Source organism: Vigna unguiculata, chromosome 3, assembly GCF_004118075.2.
Source record: "Vigna unguiculata cultivar IT97K-499-35 chromosome 3, ASM411807v1, whole genome shotgun sequence".
NCBI classification, from domain to species: domain Eukaryota; kingdom Viridiplantae; phylum Streptophyta; class Magnoliopsida; order Fabales; family Fabaceae; genus Vigna; species Vigna unguiculata.
In genome coordinates, this window is record NC_040281.1 from 46,332,584 (window position 1) to 46,344,047 (window position 11,464).

An 11,464-nucleotide genomic window follows, 5' to 3' on the forward strand; every position below is an offset into this window, starting at 1 on the left:
AAATAAGAAAAGTTATACCCTAATTAATGACTATAACCTTTAATTTAGTCGTGATCGATAAGCGTTCGTTAGTGTTGAATTAGAAATAGATCGAAGAATGTGAGCGGTAATAGGTTGTCCATTTCTTTTTAATTTGATAAGACCACACTATTGCCAAATGGTTAAGTTCTGTATAATTGTGCTGCAAGTTGGTTGAGTTCTACATAATTATGCAGCACACTTTGTATAGGGACACTTCAATTGACAAAAACTTTCCTTTTGTATGGCAGTGTTGAGTTGAATTTGAGGAGAATACTAATTGGTACCCGTTAAGAAATAATTAATGCACATCGGTTCCACTATTTTTATATTAAAAAAATAAATAATTAAATTCATTAATCAAAATAATATAAATGCATATCACAAATTTTATAAAGACAAAATTATCTTTTAAAATTTTTAAGTAATAACTTTTATACAAAATAAGTACTTTGAAAATTTTAAGATCTTTACTAAAAGTTTAGATAATTAATTTTTTTTATATTGCTAGCTTTATGTATTTATAATTAATAATTTCATATATTAAAATATTATATGTTTCTTGAGAATTGGTTAAGTTAACAAGAATGTTGCAGAAGGTTATGGAGAAGTCAGGAAATCCAATGAAGTCTCAAATTGATATTTTAATTTCTTTTTTGTAAACTTTGTAGACGTTTAACATTTTGTTAGTTTTCTATTAATTTAATTTTTTTTATGTTTAATTATATTTTAATTTTTAGTAATATTAAAATATAACTATTTTATCATTTACTTATTTTTAACTTTTATACATGAACGTTAAATAAAATATTAAATACAGTTGTAATATTTATGAATATTTTTATCTTTTAAATAAAATAAAACTATATTAATGATTAACAATGAACTTTTACCATATTCAATACATTTTTCTTTTGATAAAAAAAATTAAATTAAATTAATAATAGAACATTTGAGGGGTGCTCTAACCCATTTACAAAAAGATGGGAGAAAGATGAAGTGCATCTCCAAAACCGATCAAAACAATAAACTTTCAAGTACAAAAGCTAAGACTCCCCTAAACATTGGGCATAAAATATATATCATAGAGGCCTTCGAACAACATCTAAACAACATTCTTGGAAAGAAAATAAAGCTTGAGTAGGCGCCAACAACATACTATGCTACTAAAATAATCTGATAGAACAATTAAAATTAGACTTTCAATGCAAGAGCTATGCCTTCCCAAGGTCAAGCTGGGTAGGAATCTTAAGATTAGCCACCCAGATCACACATTCCTCGGCCAGTCTACAAGATTACACAGAAAGTGAATACAAAACCAGGTATACATGGTTCGTAGCGCTCCCAAAACTATGTTCTCTTGGTTGTTACGCAGTAACCAAAGAAGTGTGTATAATCACTGATCAAGAACTCATTGCTTTAGACATGGGAATCCCTTTCATGCTCACCTGACAACGTAAACACAGAAAGCATCATATCATAGAAATTTTAAACACACAATAAGAGCAAAGTACTAGTCACTATATGAAAACTTTACCGAAGAAATTTTATGTTTCAATCAAGCCCAAACGTTAACTTGAGCAAGACTAAAAATCTCTTCGGTGTCAACTTTCTTTTGCTTAAAGATCACCTCATTCCTATATCTCTAAATTTCCCCAACTATAGTCAGTCACATTCCTTTCCACACTGTGTTTTGCCTAGTGTTCAAGCTACTCATATAAAAGTGTTGAAAGTGTATTCTAGCTTGGTTGTGATGCACTAAGCTCATTCCTATCCAGCTATCACACGTTTTTCACACATTTTTCACATATTTTCCAACTATCAATACATATTAATTATTCTTAATCAGTTAACCGGTATCCTTATAACACATGTCATCAAGAACCTTTAAATAAGCTACATAATTTAAAACTCCCGAAGTAACTTGTTAATCTTTTGTTTGTCTCTGTGCAGTGTTTTCAACTCATAAATATGTCATTATAACCATTGGATTGTACGTTGAAATCTCAATCGCTCAAGTAATTGAATTCGTGTCCTTCTATTTCCAACGAAACTAAATTTACAGAAAATAAAACTCACGTTTTAGTCCGTGGATGGGTGGAATAAAACCATAACCACATTTACATTTATCGAAAATAGCAACATTTTAAAAAATTATAAAAGGGGATAAGTAAACATTTTAAAAAATTATAAAAGTGAATAAGATATGTTAGTTTGATACAAATTTATTGTGAATAAATTGTATTACTTTGAAATGATTATTGACCGATTAAAGTAGGAGTTGATAAGATGGTATAATGGTTAAAAGGAAGGAAACGGAGGAGAAGTTTGTGAATTTGATCTCTCCTACTCCTAATTAACAATTTGGAGAAATGTTGATCAAATTTTTTTAATTTTTATTAAAATCGTGTTTTGATATAGGTTGATTTGAACTAAAATTGTGTTGAGATGACACAATTTTAATTTTTTATACAAATTCATTTCTTTCTTTTCTTTTTTTTGACTCAAATTGTTTTTTGTGATAATTTATTTAATATATATTTGATAGGGTATTCCTTATAGAATAGCCATATATTTTCAGATAAAAAAAATTGGTTGAAAAAATTTCAAACGTTTGTAATTTTTATAGAGCTTGGATTGAAACGCTTTATACCTACGTATGAAAGTTGTTCGAAATTTGGGAAGGATCACACTCACCTTTTTTTTATCTTTTTTTTTTATCTCTTTTGATTTGATTGAGGTAGATTTAGTCGTGATCAATCCAATGAAAAGACCCCTCCAAATAAAATGAACAAAAAGGAAATCAATTATATTTAAGTGTTATACAGTGGTTATATATTTAACATAATTAGGATTTTGGCTCAAAACTGTTTGATATGATTTTAAATGTATTCATTTTGATAGTAAAATGTTATGTCAAATAGGGCAACAGAGAGATGCATAGGGTGTGGGATGAGAACTCCACAATTTTTATTATTATAAGTTTCACCTTAATTAGTCCATGCTATACGTGGTCGGTAACCTTGGTTCTCCACAGCAACACCAAGAACACTAGTCGTTTATGTTTCAACTCTCATTTTTCAATCTTAACTTTTGTTAAACTCTTCTTTTCCTATTCTGCTTTCTTTTTCTACTTCTTTATGCATATAATATAGAGTCTGGTTAGGTTAGGTGTGATAAGAAACAAAATCTTTGGTTGTGATTAGTGAGATATTATTGTGCAAGATCCTGAGCCAATGGTTTGGTTTGGGCGGTGAGCATGGCGAGAGGAGAGTGGTGTAGTAGCTCCTGTTGGGTTGATGCATGTTATTATTGTCACATGTGACGCACATTGGTTTGCTTTGTAGTTTTGATCACGAGCCAGTGTTAGAACTTTGGGCAGCATTATGCCCCACAAGAGGAAAGATTATGCAGTGTACTGTTACCTTTTCTTGCATGTATTCTTCTTCTGCTATTGCATGGATGTTAGGACTGATTTCAACCTGTACCTTCAAACTCACCAATTATGAGGCACTTGTGTTTGTGTTCATTTTGGAAGGGTTTTGGTTTTCGACCCTGTCTCTGCATTATTAGATACCGGAATACACTACTGTTTCAGAATGCTGCCACGTCTTGCCACTTCTGCGAAAGAAAACCCTAGATTCCGTATATTAAAATATGAAAAAGGATGGAATAGTTTTTAAATTTTATGTTTCCAGAACACCCATCTTTGTTCCCTTCACCCTCAACTTGGTTTTGTGACAGTCTGTCTCTTCGATATTGCGCCTATCGAAGTTGGTCATAAAGGTCACAACTCATTTTTTTAGTGGAATAGAAAAATAGCAATAACAAGAAAAGAAAAGAAAAAGAAAGCTGTGGTATTGAACTAAAGGATCGTAAAAAGTCATTTGGTATTAAAAACTATAACAGTATACTTATTTATATATATATATATATATATAAATGTTACTTTTAAGTATTTTCTTTTGAAATGAATTAATGTTTAAAGATAATTGCGAGTGCCGATTTAAAAAATTTATTCTGTTATTTTCTATTGATTGAAGAGTGTTGGAAGACGTTGATTTGCGAGATTAGTCTCATAATAGCATACGGCTTTGTAGGTGAGATTTGAGAGTGATGGTGCCCCTTTTACTAAAATATCATCGTCATTTTATTAGAATAAATGAATGGAAGAAGCTACACCCTTTTCATTGCTCAAGGTCTGCCCTCCTTTCCACCTTTGTTGTTCCCTCCTCTCCACCATTGTTGTTGGTGGAGGGCATGCATGGTTCGAGACAACATAGTTTAGAACTAGATCTGTTTTGTAACTAGATCAGATGAATGAATGGAACCAATTCCATTTTAATTGGAACCTATTCTGTTTTGGTGCAACACTCATGGAACCGGTTCCATTTGACTTGTATCCTATTCTATTTTCATGCTTGTTTTCGTAACCGGTTACCTTTTCATGGAACATGTTCCAAATATTAAATTTTTCAAATCAAATATATTATAATCTTAATTTTTTTCAATTAATAAATATTATAAATATCTTTATTTATGATAATAATATATCAAAAACTAATTACCTTATCTAAATATCATTTTTTTAACACCAAGGACAATTAGGTCATTTTATACTTTCATCTATTAAATTTAATTTTTTATTAGTTACATCAATCAAATTTTTCACAAACTTTCACAAAAATTACTCTAAAATCCACTACACTATTACCCCAAATCCCTAAAAAAGAACAGTATAAATATCACCTTCTAATCAACCCAAATCAATCATCTCCTTCTCCTTCAAATCATTCACTACTCACATAAGAACACACCCTTAGTCATCATATAATTAATTATATAAGAATGATAAAAAATTTAAATAAATACAAATTTGTGTTTAAATAAATACAAATTTGGCAATGACTCTTATAAAAAATTCTAAGAGAGAATTTAAAGTTTCATAACGAGTAGAGATGAACAATATAATAGAAAAAAAAAATCTAAACACTTATATTTTAAAATGTTGAATTAGAATTGATTTCAAATTTTTAGAATCAAATTTAAATTTAAGTGTTAATAACATTATTCATGTATATAATCTTACATTTATCATGTTAATCATCAGAACTAGAAGTGAATACATAAATGAATTTTAATGAGAGAGCAACATGTTTTCCTTCTAAATCAACAAATACTCTCAACATAAAACATTTGAATAATCTCTTTATCAAATGTAATTGATATATGGGATTTAACTTATTTACGATGGATCAATAAGATTATCCTTTGGTATTCTATTTACCATTAATTACCCTTTAATTATCATACATATAAAAAGTTACATAACCATTTAAATACGTAATGCCAACATAATTTAACATTTGCTTAGTTTATTATTTGTCATTAATATCTTTAAGACTAATGTTAATAATTCAACGCATGTATTTTGCATGGACTTGCTTATAACTAATTGATGCAAATTTTCCTAATTACATACCAACTCTTCCCAATATGTCCATTAAAATTTATATAAAAGAAGAACATGATAAAATAAAATAATATAAAAATATCTTTAACTTATAAGTTAGTTTATCTTAAAAGTAATAAATTATTTTATTAGGAAATGTCTCATTCTTAAATTTGCTTTTATCATAAATAGTTTTATTAGTAAATAAAAATGTTTTATTCTTAAATTTGCTTTAAACCTTCTAAACATTGAGTCATTCCTATGTGGATGACTTAAGGGAAAAATTGTGATGAATTCATATGTGAAGTTGAGAAAAGTTATATTTATAAACTTGAAGAAAATATATTGAGTGAGCTTATTTTAACTTTTAAAAAACATGTTGTTAGGTTATTGGAATCACTACAAGAAAATCTTCAATTAGAAACTAATTTTAAAAATTAAAAATAGTTAGTCACTATACTGACTAATTTAGATATAAATTTACAAAATTAAAAATTATTAGTTACTAAAATAATCACTATTATAAATAAAAAATTATAATTGATGACTAAATTCGTTACTAATGAAGTAGAGACTAACTTAGAAATCAGTTCATTTTGGTAGCAAAAACCTAGGTAACTAATTTTGGTAGCAAAGATCAATTTAGTAACCAATTATTATTTTTTATTCATAATTAGTGGCGTATCTTCAACCAATATTTTGGGAGTGCCAAAATTTTGGTTAAATTACTCTTTTGGTCCATTTTTTCATCCAAAAATGTCAAGTTGCTCATTTAGTTTTTTTAAGTATCATTTTGGTCCTTATTTTTTAAAAATTGATGTACTTTGATCGTTTTCGTAAAATTTTTTAAAGCAGAAGAAAGATTTTTTATCAAAATTGCCACTATGATTATGTTAATTACACTAACAAATCAAGTCATTCTTATTCACAACTTCAATTTGAAAAATTCGATTCAAGAAATTTAACGAAAATGATAAAATTGAATTATTTTTTCAAAAATCAAGACTAAATTGAAAAAAAAAATATTAGAGAACTAAATTGATATTTTTGAACGAAAATATATAGTTACCAAAAGAGTAATCTCAAAATTTTTATATAAACTAGTAAAAGCATTCTATTTATTTATTTTATTATAATAATAAAATAATAAAATGATAATTATTGTTATTATTATAATTATAAAATTAAATTAACTAATTTTTATAATTTTGTTATAATTAATTTTCATTTATAATGATTAAGTTTTAAAAAATAATTAAATAAAAAATATTTAAATTACACAAATAATTATTTAAAAGATAATATTAATAAAATAATTATTTTTATTTAAAAAATATTTAAAATATAAAATTAAAAAATAAATGTGGACAACCCGAAATTTTTTTTTCTTATGTATAAATATAGATTTATACAAATTTATTATAATATCAAATATATAAAATATATTACAAATATTAATTTTTTTAAAAACATATTTGAAATTATATATTAAAATATATAAATATAAAAAAATTGAGAGGAACCATGACCCTCTCTGTGAAGTGCATCACTGTTTATTGTATACAAATTTATTATAATATCAAATATATAAAATATATTACAAATATTAACTTTTTAAAAAACATATTTGAAATTATATATTAAAATATATAAATATAAAAAGAATTGAGAAGAACCATGACCTTGTCTGCAAAGTACATCACTTTGTAATGATCATTTTAATAATAAAGAATTTTTAGTTTTATAAATTGATATTTAAATTGATAATTATAATTATTTCTAAAAATTTAAATTTTATAGTATTGAGTTGTCACACCAATTCACAAAACCAACTTTATAAGTAAATAGATAAGGAAAATACCAATAAACATAATAACTTAAAAAGTGAGGTTGAGCCTTTTATATGAATTGACTTTACACTCTCTTTTGATGTATCTGTTCGAAAAACTCATTAACGTGTTTTTAAAAATTAAAATTAACTATCTTTAAATAATTAATTTCATTTAAACCTTATCTACATTTGGTCGAAGTAAAAACTATAGACAAAAATTTTCTTTTATTTATTAATTAAATGTTACATCTAACTTGTATGTGATTTATTACTTAATATTTTCTATTATATGCGTTAATATAAATACTCTGGGTAAACTTACAACTTCAGAGAATTATCAAATTCACACTTGATTCATCATATACCATTTTATCAAAAATAATGTTGAAACTTTTTTGGAGTGTTTTTTAAAACATTTCATCATTTGGTTTTGAAGATCTTGCTTTTTGAAATACTTTTACAAATTGAAAAAAAAAAATTGTCTAATTTTAAACAATAACGGCCAGGTATAATAGGTTGGAATGTTTTCATATCTCAAATTTGCGACCTTAATTGTTTAATTTGCATAATTTAAATTTTCTTCTATTATTAATTAAATACTAGACCATGTTCATACACTATTTTTTTTCTTGTTAAATAGTGTTCTTTGGGCACTAACTAAAAATATTTAATAAATATTTAATTTTACAGAAGTTAATGATTAAATATGATATTAAATGAATCACGACCTAAATAATCAATAATGCAATTTTATTTTATTTGTAGGACAAAAATGTTCACAAATATTATATCATTTTAATTGATAATGTATTTGATTTAGACAAAAAAGTTAAAAAAATAATAAAATAATTTTAAGATTTTTGTACAATTTATTTTTTCTTTTAAGGTTGTAAAAATTAAAATATAATCAATAGGATTAGCAAAATAGGTTATGTCCAACAAGTTAGTCAGGAACAAATCGGGTTGATTTCAATCCGTCAGTCTGTTTAATCTGGTCCGTCTAGTCATCAATTTGACGGGCCAAAATGCAAGCAATTAGGCTTGGCCTGTTTACCTATTTTTATTTTTAAGTAAAAATTAAAATAAAAGGTAATTAAAAAGATTAATATTTTATATTATATTTTTTTAAAAGTGTAAATATATAATAATATTGTAATTTAAATAATTAACACTTACAAATTAAGTTTCAATTATTAGTTATAATAGAGTAATTTAACATGTAAATATAATAATTATTTTAATTTATCTAATTGAAAATATTACATAATAAATTAAAAGTTTAAAAAATATTTTACATGATTAAATATGTTTTTAATATTCATTTATTTGTATATACAAACAAATTTTTAAAATAAAACAAAAATTTGAAAACAAATTAAAAATAAAAGGATAGGTCAGTCCAGTCCAACCCGTTAACCAATTCTGTATGGCCAAGTTATTGTTATTGACATGTTTCTATTTGACAACCTAGTCTATTCCGACCTGTTTTTAACATACTACTAATGGGCTCGATCAAAATAGACGTAGTTAGTCTGTTTTTGCACCCCTGATAATTAAACATTAAAAGACTTAAATTAATGTAGAAAACAACAAAGAAAAAAAAAGCAACCTAGTATATCAAATAAAAAAACATTAAAATTATTTTGTTGTTTAATTATATTTTAACTTTTTTTATTGTGTATATCAAATAAATTATCAATTACATTTATATAATATTTTTGAATATTTTTGTCCTTTAAATCAAATAAATTTGCATTAATGATTATTAAGATTATAATTCATTTGATGTCCCAGTTAATTATGAATTTTTTATAAAATCCAAAGTTTATTAATTATTCTTAGTTATTGGTAATTAAAAACTATTAGAAGAAATTTTCCTAATCCAAAAACTTGTAAAATTACTTTTGAAGGATAAAAAGTTTAATTGTTACTTCAATAATTGTGGTTACTGATAAATGCAATAAATAATACTTTTATAATAAAAAATTAAATTTAATGAAAATATGAAAACAAAAGCACATATACAATAAATACATGACTACTTTATATTTTTACACAAAAATATCATGGGAAGACCGGGAATTATTGAGGTTCAACTTTTGACTTACATTTGCATTCTATCACACAACATTGTTCAGTTACTTCATTTGAGAGTATGATCATAGATGACAAAAATATCAATATTTATAAATATTGGTGGATAAAATTTGTAATAAATATCAGATGAATATCTTTAATAAATATTAAAAGGTTAGGATACAAGTATTTCAATAATTATGGTATTGTGATATTTTACTCAGAAATATTTGTTATTCGTTACTTATTATTAATAAAACAATTGTTTAAAATTTAATTTATCTTTGTATTTTCTATTTGTATATAAAATCGAATTTATTTTAAAAAAATTAATTTTATATATTTGTGGTATATAATTTATTTAAATTTATATTCTAAAAAAATCAAATTGATTTTGGACAAAAAATTTATTTTGAAAATTTATTTAAATTATATTTTAAATTTAATTTTTTTCATCTGAATTTATAGGTAATTTAATTTATGTTTTCCATACGATTTTATACTAATTTTAAATATAATGGTAAAGAAGGTACAATAGAAATATTATTACGTCATGTAGAGTTATTGCGGTGCATTTGTATGTTAGTTTAAATGTTATTATTGTTTTAAAAAAGATATTCCTATATTTTTTTAGCACATGAAAAGCATTCATATATGGTTTGGTTTACGAATAAAAACAAGGTTTTTTTCTCTTGAGAAAAAAAAAAGGTGAATTAAAGTCCTTCGTGGTATAAAAAGTAAATAAGGTTAACAATATAAATAAAAGAAAAATCATAAATCTATATGGAGTTTACCGTTCCCCGTTTGTACATGGTGATGGAAGTGTAGAAGCTTGTAAGTGAAGGAATAAAGGTTTGCAAAGCGTAATAGCAAAACTTTTAAAGAGGGCCACACTTTATTAGCATCTGCTACATGATCAGAATTTGTTCTCCTTCACAGTTTTTCTTTTACCTTTTTTGTCTTCTATTTTAGTGGATGTTTGAAAGCAGCATTAAACCAAACAGAAGCACACCTAGGAATATATGAGGATAAGCCACCCCAAGCTATCACTTGGGTTATTCCTTTTAACCACTTCAGAGCCAGCACTTGTTGCTTGCTTGCTTGGATCTTTCTCACAAAATGCTTCAACTTGATACCCTCCCTCATCACATTTTGACTCAATATGCACTTATTATCCAATCACTTCTTTCCCTCACTTTAATTATCAAAGAAAATAACACCATTTTGGCCAAAGCTTTATTTAAACTCTTGTGTTTGAACAAATAATGGATATTGCAGGGTCTTTTCACCGTCTAATTTAGCACTAAGCAAACTTAATAATATTCTGATTGTTCCGAAATGGAAGTTGATTAACTCTGTGACTGTGATATGTCAATACAAACAAAAGGAAGCGACGAGGTGATTGTATAGTTGGAAGCAAAATGGTATGAGTTAAAGAAAGGGTAGTAGGTATTATATTTTGGGTCGATGCTGATTTGAGTGTTCTGTAGATCATTGACAACTCTTTTGGCTCGTAATCCTAGTAATTTAAAATTTATTATATTCCAACAAGATAAGACATGTCTAATTCGTAACTTCCGACTCATCAATCCAACACCTCAATTATTTTTGGGAAAGGAAGGTTCAACATCAGAATGGCTTCATCACCCCATTACTGGGGAAATTATAAACTTTGTTAAGAATGGCATTAGAGTGTGATTCTGATATCTAAGAATAAGCACAAGTGGCTGAAAATGCACTTGTACTGTGCATGGACGTAGCCCACTGACAACTACACACCACACAACACAACCATCATATCTTGCTTACAAACTGATTTAAAAACTCAGTATCACTTCTCCCTTCGCTTCCCTTCCCCTAACTTTTTCTCACCATTATTGACAGCTTTTGCGGACCCCTTTAACTTCCAGAATAGGAGTATTACATTATTATCAATAAAAATAAAGATTCAGCACAAGCAGCGACAACTCGATCCACTATCTTTAGTGTGTATTTGGTCCTTTTTCTGATGTTGGGCATAGACTCTGCTTTTTTCTGTACTTAAAATGTGCCTCTCTTTTCTATATTGCCGTGACTTCTCTGAGTAA